At 46.0% G+C, this 9,607-nt stretch overlaps 1 long non-coding RNA gene across 5 annotated transcripts in view; it reads left to right on the top strand.

Annotated features, from left to right (window-relative positions):
• Window positions 1–597: 597 nt before the first annotated feature.
• Window positions 598–9,607, top strand: part of LOC135964722 (uncharacterized) — a 68,110-nt gene continuing 59,100 nt past the window's right edge. For 3 of the 5 annotated variants that reach the window (XR_010577265.2, XR_010577264.2, XR_010577262.2), the window contains exons 1-2: window positions 598–738; window positions 1,184–1,284. This is a non-coding gene — a long non-coding RNA (uncharacterized lncRNA). Of the gene's footprint in view, window positions 739–1,183; window positions 1,285–5,266; window positions 7,308–9,607 lie in introns of those variants that run through there. The other 2 variants (XR_010577263.2, XR_010577261.2) reach the window with 2 other exon arrangements.

The following is a 9,607-nucleotide window of genomic DNA, read 5'->3' as shown; positions in this document are numbered from 1 at the left end:
GATTGATCCAATTTATAAAACACAAGGCTAGAGCTTTCAGCAGCTCCTTCTTGCATCCAGCCAAAAGCAAAATCACCAAAACGTGCTTGCTGAGATTCTGCCTCATTTTAAGCCTTGGTAAAATGCATTTCTCTCTATGTCTTCTCTTTAATTCTCTCTTGTCACACCCTAACATCAGGAGCCTGCAGAATCCCTTAGGGTGCTGAGGGAACAGAGACTTAAGACCAAGTCACAGCAAGGGGCTTCTCAGGTGGCTAAAATGCCAACATGACTTAGTTTATATGAACTTGGGAGGCCCCCAATCAAACAAATCCACTCCCTTTCATTGACCTGCCTGGAATTTTCACCACAGAGATTACAAAACTGGGAGCAATTAGCTGGAGATATTAATAGGTTCTGTCATGTAAAGTATTTGTAACAAAGCCTTCGGTTGAATTCCAGACTGAGAAGTTTTACTCCTGGAGCCAAAGAAGGCTTTGTTCTGGTTGACATCATGAAACTATTTTTAGGGTCCAAGTCTGCTCTGGTAAGGGGACTGAGGATTCACTGTCCCCTCCTCCTGCCTCCAGACCTCTTGTGCCAATGCCACCCCCATCCCTTTTCTTTCCCAGAGCTGGGTGCGTGGCTGGACGTGACCAGGAAAGGATGAAGGTTTCAAGAGAATCAGCCCCCGGTGGGCTGCTGTCTCTGCGTGGCTTCGAGGGGTGGGACAAGGAACATCACCTGACCCAAACTAGGGTAGGCAAATTCTTTTCCAGCTCCTGGAGACTGTGGTTGGGAGTTTGGAAAGACTGAGGAAGGTCATGTGTCCTCTTCTGACATAGGAGACATTTCGTTCTGTATCAAAAAATGTTTCTATGATGTCCTGACTTCCTTATGGACTCCTACACTCTATGTTTGTTCAGGGTCTGATACAGGAGCACAGATCTGATTTGAAAGAGAAGGAAAGGTCCCCTGCATATGGCAGTACTCCCACTCCTCTCTATTTTGTATTTGTGGAGTTCTTTGTGCTTTTCCTATCAGTTTTATCCTTTGATTTAATGTGATCCTCTAACCAACCTATGCAGGATCTGGTATCCTGGTGATGGGGAAACCAAGGACCAGAGAAGATAAATCATTTTCACAAGGTGATTTAAAGGAATAACAATCCATGTTTCCCAACTCCTGTTGCATTTTTTTCCAGTAGGCTGAGCATGTTTCCCCAGCTGGAGGAGAGGGTTTCCAGGAAGAGCCTGTCCCAAGGAAGAATTTTTTTGCTTCGGCCTGGCATGACCTACCACAGAGGTAAGCTGAGCTGGGTCACATCCCTCAAGCATGCTGGGTGATCTTCCACTCTGTCACATGGCTGGGCAATGGTTCCCAGTGTGGGGCAGGCCACTTCCCATTTTCTCCCTTCATCATGGTACTCCTGGGCTAAATGTGAATCTCACAGGACAGAGTGGTACTTCCAAGTTGATGCCTGAGGGGCATGCAGATTTATAGGTACAAGACCACCCCTAGGCCATGTGGTGCCTTTGCATGAATTAGCAAAAGGTGCCTCCTCCAAGTCAACAGGTTCACAGCAGGACACAGGACTTGGGAGAGGAGCCCTGATCAGCCCCACTTGGTCAGGAACCCATGTTCAGCCTCCACTTGGTCAGGTACCTTTATGCAGAGAATCTAGGAAAGAGAATAGAGCCTGGATCCTGGGCTTCCTCCTCCCTGATCATTACACAGGAGTCTGAGAAATTATCATCCACACAACGGATGGGTTCAGTTGTTTGGTGGGTGTCAACCCAATGACCACAACCAAGGAAGATTTAGCAAGGGGATGTTATTACTTGTAACAAGTAAGGAGAACCCCAGGTATGGTTCCCAAAGCAGTGTCTCTCCAGTTGAGGGCTGGGTCAAGTTTTATAAGCATAGGGTAATGAGGTGTGATCTGATTGGATCTTGCAATGAGGTGATGCCAGGAGGCCTGATCTGACTAGATCCTGCCATGGGGTGACACCAGAGTTCAATCTGATTGGATCCTGGATCCTGCCATGTTGGATTCACGCCTCAATTCAGTCCCCATTCCCCAACTCCAGGACTTAGGTTCCCCGGGTGGCTGCCTGCTTGGTTCATCTGGGCACGCTCAGGTTAGGGTCCATGGAACTGAAAAAAAAAACAGCTCGGAACTTCGTTACATAGAAGTTGAACCATATTGGTCTGGTCCAGCTACGAAATCACTGACGGGGGTGAAGGTTGGCTGAGTGGCTCCCCCATACAGTAGATCCTGACTGAGGAATTCACTCTCTCTCGTTTTCCAAACTTTAAGCCTTCTGAAGGAATGAGCAGCATTTCCGACCTCCTTTCAAGGACAGCCAGGACTCTGTGTTCCAAGAGCTGGACTTCCCTTGCCCCAGGGGAGAAACAAGTATAGGCTTGTTTGGGGGAGGAGCTGGTTTATCCAAGAACTGGAGGACTTTCAGGTTGAAGGAGAAGGGAGATCCAACCTGAGAAAGAGTGAGATGCCTGCACAGGAGGCTGAAGTGGTGCCGGGCTCTTTGTGAGTGGAGATCTGTGTGTACTCTGCCTCTGTACAGTGGGCTGGAGGTTGCAGGACCTTGGATAGGATGAGTGTGGAGATGTCTGTGGCTTGAACAGGAACCACTACCTCCCTTCTTGGCTTGGAAGGAGGATACTTGAAGCCGCAGAGTCTTCCCATTGAGCATCAAAGTAATGAGTACAAGGTACTGAAGAAAGGCAGCCCTTCCCCAAGTTTCCTGAATTGCGTAAACCCCAGGATATTTTTTATGACCCAAAAGAAATTAAAAGTGACTTAAGAGGCTGAGCCAGGTTTAAGCTCACTTAGAAAAACAAAGAAATGGGTTGTTTCTTGTGCCCCAGATTTATGGACTAAATTCATACTGTTTATCAAGTTCCACCAAAGGCTTAAAATTCACATCCAGTCAGCCCATAACCCCTCCCCGGCTGTCACCCCAAGACACGCACGTGGAAGACAACTTCTTGTCTTCATCTGTGATTCTCCCAAACATAACATTGGTTGGACTTTCCGTTTGGAAAATATTTCTTCTTCAAGGCAGCCAATTTAAAACTAAATTGTAGTCTGGCTTCACCTGTAAAATGTTTGTGGTAGAGGTGGGGTTGTAGGCAGGAAAGCTCACTGTGGAATCTGCTTAAATGTCTTGAGACCCATCTTTCTTTTTTTAAAAAATGGAGTCCCTCTCTGTCATCCAGGCTGGAGTGCAGTGTGGTGTGATCTCGGCACACTGCAACCTCCGCCTCCTGGGTTCAAGCAATTCTCCTGCTTCAGGCTCCCTAGTAGCTGGGACTACGGGCGTGCACCACCACGCCTGGCTAATTTTTGTATTTTTAATAGGGATGGGCTGGTCTTGAACTCCTGACCTTAAGTGATCCATGTGTCTGGGTGATCCATCCTCCCAAAGTGCTGGGATTACAGACGTGAGCCACTGTGCCCGGTCTTGAGATCCATCTTGACTTCTGGGAAACCTGGTAATATCTCTGATCCCCAAAGACATAGATTTGTGTCATGGGGCTTCTCCAGGGTGTTGAGGAGCCCTGGAATCAGTGAGAAAAGTTAAAAGTTCTATAATATTGGAAAATGGAACTTGCCTAACTCTGAGTGTCTGAGGCGCAGAGCCTGGGAAGGTAGCCCGTCTGAGAACTGTGCTTCTAAATGTCCTTCTTGTCCCCAAGCCTTTCTCCCTAAGTCCCAGTCCTTCTGGGCAATTTGCAGCTGGGTCCTTCTATTCCCTCACATGTCAACTGGAGGAGGGTGAGATTTCTGCCTCTCCTTTTTCTTGAGTACAGAGGAGGTTCTACGATGACCTCGATTCTCATCAGCTCTTAAGAGCACTTTAAATGAAAGGCACTGTAAGAGAAGAGCTTATTCTTTCTGCGAAGATAAAACCTGCATTCAATCCAGATTACTGCTGTCCTGCCTCTCTCCTTCCCCTGCTAAACCTGGAACTGATTCTGTGGGTGGTTTGATATTTGAAAGAGGGAGCAGTAATTTCAATTCTATGTCCTGATGTAAACTGTTACAATCATTTCTTCTTGGACTGAGCAAAACTCAAACCAGGGTGACTTTAGATTCAGTCCACCCATCATTATTATTCATTTTGAGCCTCTGATACAGAGAAAAAGAAGATTCCCTCTGCACCCCCTTTTCTGTTTTTGCTCTAATCTCCCCCTTACCTCACCTGGAAAAGGTGGATGGTCAGCAGCAAATGTTGCCGGGCAAAGATTCACACCAACAGCTACCTCTGTGGAGTCCACAAGGCTGGCCGGGTCTCTCCAGCCCTCTCTCCACCAAAAGGCAGCTCGCCAAGCCCTGCACAGGGGGTCCTGTGGTTCTGACCTACTCTGTGCCCCTGTGGCTGGCTGTGCTCTTCACCCACATCACCCACACTCTAGAGATGAATGTCAGAGCTCCTCCTCTCTGCTCCATCTGCTCACCAGAGGCTGCGGCCTTCTCATTAGGTCTCGCTGATGGAATCTCATTTTCCTTTTCCAAAGCGCACTCTTGAGGACCCATCAGTCTGGAGTTTCTGGCTTTCTAGAGCTGCGTAGCCAGCTGGCTGTACCCACTTCCTTGGCTACCATCGCTTGCGGCTCAGGGAATTTGTCAGCCATGGCCCCTGGGGAAGGAGCTCCTGCCAAGCTCTGCTCTTTTTCAGTCTTCTCCTTGGCTCCCTCCCTCTTCCCTTAGCCCTGCACACTTTGTTTTCTCTCTTCTTCCATCCAGGCAAGGTTCCTGTTCTTTAGACAATGAGAGTCTTCATGAGAAACCAAAATCCAGAATAAGGAATAGGAGAAGGTCGCTCAAGGGTCAGGGCAGTGCACTGCAGGACCACAGTCAAGGGCATTGTCAGTGCTGGCTGATGTTTTGGCCAGAGGAGGCTGGACCATAGTAAAGAGTGCACAGAGGATGTGGTCAGCAGAGAGAAACATCGGCAAGAAAACTGGGACATGAAGAGCTTGCCATGGTCATTTTCAGGTGAAATACTGGTGTCGAAATTTCACTCTAGACCGAGGAAGCAGTAATGGGGCAATAGTTTGTCTACTGAAAATCAAGCCTTGTGGATATTGATTTGCCTTAATCTCTTTCAGCTTCTGAAAGTAGTGGTAAATGATATAGGGGGCTGCTCCCCCAGGCTTGGTTCTGTCCACCAGGGTGGGGCACTCTATGGTACAGGAACCTCAGGGAAATTTATCTGGGCATTACCAATAAATGCCACCTACGTGTCTCCTCTTTCAGAAAGATTACTGGGAGAAAAAATCTGAAAATAACCCAGGAGATTCCAAGATTCAACTAATAACCAGTAATAGTAGCAAGGAAGAGACTAAGTGAAGGCATCTAAGAATCAACAGAACTGCCTGCAAAGCCCGCTAATAAGTTCAGATTTTAAGAGTGATCCTGTAAAAGATGGAAGCTAAGGCCAGCTCATGTGGATGAGGTCAGGGAGACTCAGGGCCACAGTGAGCTGTGGATTGTGAAATGTGTCAAACAAGAAAATGGACTATTTGGAAAAAGGAAATGACAACAGAATAAAGCCAATGCTGGGGAAAGATTGTGTAATTGCTGAAGAACCTAGCCTTTTTTGTCTTATGAGCCAAAAGAACTTTCAAGATCATGTTGTCAGTGGTAGAGTCGCTCCCCATATTTATTTTTCTCTTTTCTTGTTTACTAATAGAGCTCTCTTCCCCCTTGCCCCATTCCCAACTTTAGGTGGATACATGACTGCTCAATTACAAACTGAATTTTCCCGCCTTTTTTCGCAGTTGGTGGCAACGTGGCAATGACACCGGCCAGTGGGATATGAGCAGAGTGATGTGTACATTTCTAGTTAAAGTAGAAATCCCTGGACCTTCCTTCTCCCTGTTTCTGCTGCCTTGGATCCAGAGGCAAAAGTCACATGTTGACCCCCTAGCCTGGCTCCCTGGACCTTTTTGAGTAGAGCTAACCCACCATCCCTGAACCACTTTTAATGGCAAAAATCACAGTTACTTTTGCACCAACCGAATACTTGAAAGTTTGGTGAAAAAGAGGCATAAACTTCTTATTTAAGCAGCTGTACTTTGGCTTGTCTTTGTTACAACACTGTAGCCTGTAAACCTTAATCAGCACACAATCTAAAGGTCTCATTTTGCAGAACAGAGAAAGATACCCACAGGCGTTTAAAACTCTGATAAGTTATTGATGAAGTGGCACCAGAACCCATGTCAACTGTTGTGAGTATAATGACTCTTTCTATTCTACCTTCTGACTCAGAGAACACAGAGCCCATCAAATCCTAGTTACCATGTCTTTTCCACTAAAAAGAATAATCTTCAGCCTGGAAATGGTGGAACAAATATTGACCAGAAGGAAATGAAGCCAAAGGAAGGAAATAGAGTTTCATTTCGAATCAGTTGAGGACTCCAGATTGTTGTGGGTTTGATCAGAAGCTCAGGTAAATCATTGCCCTTTCTGAAAACTGCAGCCTGGGGAAAGGTCTTGCTTCTACAAGCCTTTGGTACATTTTTATTAGGGCCAGGTCCTTCCAGCTGTAAGGTTGAGTGTATTCCTCTATGGCTCAGGGGCAGCCACAGCCTCAGGGGGCCAGCTGGAGACCGCTGGGAGGAAGACACCCCTTCCCCAAGCTTGTTCTCTGTCAATGAGTGTGCCACGGTGCCAATTATATGCCTAGATATTATTTATTTAGATCATCAGGGCTTTTCTGTCTTCCAGAACTCTTTTCCTTCATAAAGCTTTAGTTTGCATATGCAGAGAAAAGCTGATGATAGGAGATCCAGCAGGTTGGCCCCCAGTAAACTTCACCCGTGTCCAGTGTGCTTAGCTCAACCCAGTGATCGGAACCTCTGATTTTTGTTTGCCTTGATGGCAGTACAAACAGACTGGACAGGGGGAGACTTGTGATGGTGATGACCTGCCCATCATGCTCAGTCCTTGACCTGGGATGTGACTCACAAAGCCAGTCATTCACCTTACACATTTCATGCATTCCACACCCTGACTCACCACAGGTTCAGAAGGTCACTGTATTAGCATTCTCCAGAAATGCAGAAGCAATGGTGTGTGTGTGGGGGTGTGTGTTTGTGTGTGGAGAGAGAGGAAAAAAAAAGAGAAGAGAGAGAGAGAGAGAGATTTATTATAAAGAATCAGGCCAGGCACAGTGGCTCACGCCTGTAATCCCAGCACTTTGGGAGGGTGAAGTGGGTGGATCACCTGAGGTCAGGAATTTGAGACCAACCTGGCCAACATGGTGAAACTCCATTTCTGCTAAAAATACAAAAAATTAGCCAGCTGTGGTGGCAGGCACCTATAATCCCAGTTACTCGGGGGACTGAGGCAGGAGAATTGCTTGAACCCAGGAGGCAGAGGTTGCAGTGAGCCAAGATTGTGCCATTGCACTCCAACCTGGGTGACGAGGTGAAACTCCATCTCAAAAAAAAAAAAAAAAAATTTGGCTTACATGATTATGGAGGCTGGCAAGTCCCAAAATCTGCAGGAGGCCAGCTGGAGATCCAGGAGAGCTGATGGTTTAACTCCAGTAAGTCCTAAGGCCTGAGAATTAGAACAGCCAGTGGTGTAGTTCCAGTTCAAAGGCTGGTAGGCAGGAAGAATTCTCTCTTACTCAAGGGTCAGTAATTTTGTTCTATTCAGGTTTTCAACTGATTGAATAATGCCCCCATCACTCACATTAGGGAGAGCAATCTGCTTTACTCAGTCTCCTGATGTAAACATTAATCTCAAAACACCTTAGCAGAAACACCCAGAATAATGTTTGACCAAATATCAGGGGACCCTATGGCTCTATCAAGTGGACACGTAAAACTAACCACTACAGTGGATTGTCTGATTCTCTTGGGAGGGTGTCAGGAAAGGGCATGGGGTATGTGGAAGTGGGGGGTGGAAAAGTGCATAGTTTTTGAGTGTAACATCCACATTTTGTGCAAAACACTGAACATAGAATGTAAAATTAAGAGACTCAGAGGAATAGAGCTCTGTATTTTCAAATATGTGTGAATTAAACTCCTATTATTCTATCTAACTCTTTGTCTCAACAGATAGACAGACAGACAGACACACAATCCCCAAGATTTAAATGAAACAGATGGCTTTCCTATTCCATTAGGTCACCACAGATCCATTCCAGGTGTCCCTGCTCATATTTGGCATTTCCATCTTCAGGTCCATCAAAAGACAGACACATTTAAGACAATAAGATGTCTTTCTCTTTCTGGAAATATATTTTCCATTCATTCTTTCAATCACTCACTCATTTAAACATATTATTTGAGTGCTTGCTCTATGCTGATAGGGAAGGTATTTTGTTCTTTCTCCCATTGTCTTTAAAAGAGTTTGGTGCTCTGGGAAGCATATAAAGTGTGGGAAGTGGGCCTGGAAGTGAGGAGAAGACAGAGAGAAGAGGAATAGTGGTGGCATGAATGAAACAGAGGAAGAGAATGAGAGATAAAATAAGACAATGTGGGGCTGGGTGCAATGGCTCACGCCTGTAATCCCAGCACTTTGGGAGGCTGAGGTGGGTAGACCACCTGAGGTCAGGAGTTCAAGACCAGCCTGGCCAACATGGTGAGACCCTGTCTCTACTAAAAATTCAAAAATTAGTCAGGTATGGTGGCAGGCACCTGTAATCCCAGCTACTTGGGAGGCTGAGGCAGGAGAATTGCTTGAACCCGGGAGGCAGAGGTTGCAGTGAGCTGAGATCATACCAGTGCACTCCAGCCTGGGTGACAGAACGAGACTCTGTCTCAAAAAAATAAAAATAAAAAAAATAAAGATAAGACAATGTGGTGGAGTTAAAACTTAGGAAGCACTGGGACTGTGGGAATGAAGACCTGATGTGAGAGGGAGGGACTGAGCAGAAAAGTGGGCTGAGAAGGTAGCTGAGATAATGGAAGAATTTTAGAGTCAGAGTTGAAAGACCTAGACCTAAGTCCTATTCCACTATCATCATTTGTGTTTTTTCATTCATTAATCCTTTCAACAAATATTTACTGAGCACAAACTATCTTTGTGGTATTGTGTAAAGCATAGAAATACTGAAATACCAGGACAGATGAAGTCCATCTCTTTCTATCATCACAGTGTGTAGGCAGAACTCTAAGGTGGTCCCCATTATCTCCACTCCCTGATGTTACAACCTGTGTAGTACCAGCTGCATGAATATAGGTGGGATCTCTGAATTGCTTTTAGTTGTAAGAATATGGGAGAGGTGATGGGATATCACTCCTGAAATTACTCTGGGAAGACTTGATCTGGCTCTCTTGGTGGCCTTGAAGGAGCAAACAGCCATGTGGTGAACAATCCAAGGAAAGGGTTGTGTGCTAATGAGATGAGAGCAGCCCTGAGCCAACAGCCAGCAAGAAGACAGGACCCTCAGTCCTGCAGAAACATGATGAATTCTGCCAACAACCTAAGGGAGCTTTCAAGTGGCTCTCTTCCCACTTACACCTTCAGATGAGAACACAATCCAGTCAACACACTGATTGCAGCATTATGAGATTATGAACCAAAAATCCAGCTAAGCCATGATTGAATTCCTGACTCATGGAAACTGTGAGATAATAAACA

The sequence above is a fragment of the Macaca fascicularis genome, chromosome 8, assembly GCF_037993035.2.
Source record: "Macaca fascicularis isolate 582-1 chromosome 8, T2T-MFA8v1.1".
NCBI classification, from domain to species: Eukaryota; Metazoa; Chordata; class Mammalia; order Primates; family Cercopithecidae; genus Macaca; species Macaca fascicularis.
Note: the sequence above shows the minus strand (reverse complement) of the source record. Positions and strands in the feature narration are given on the sequence as shown.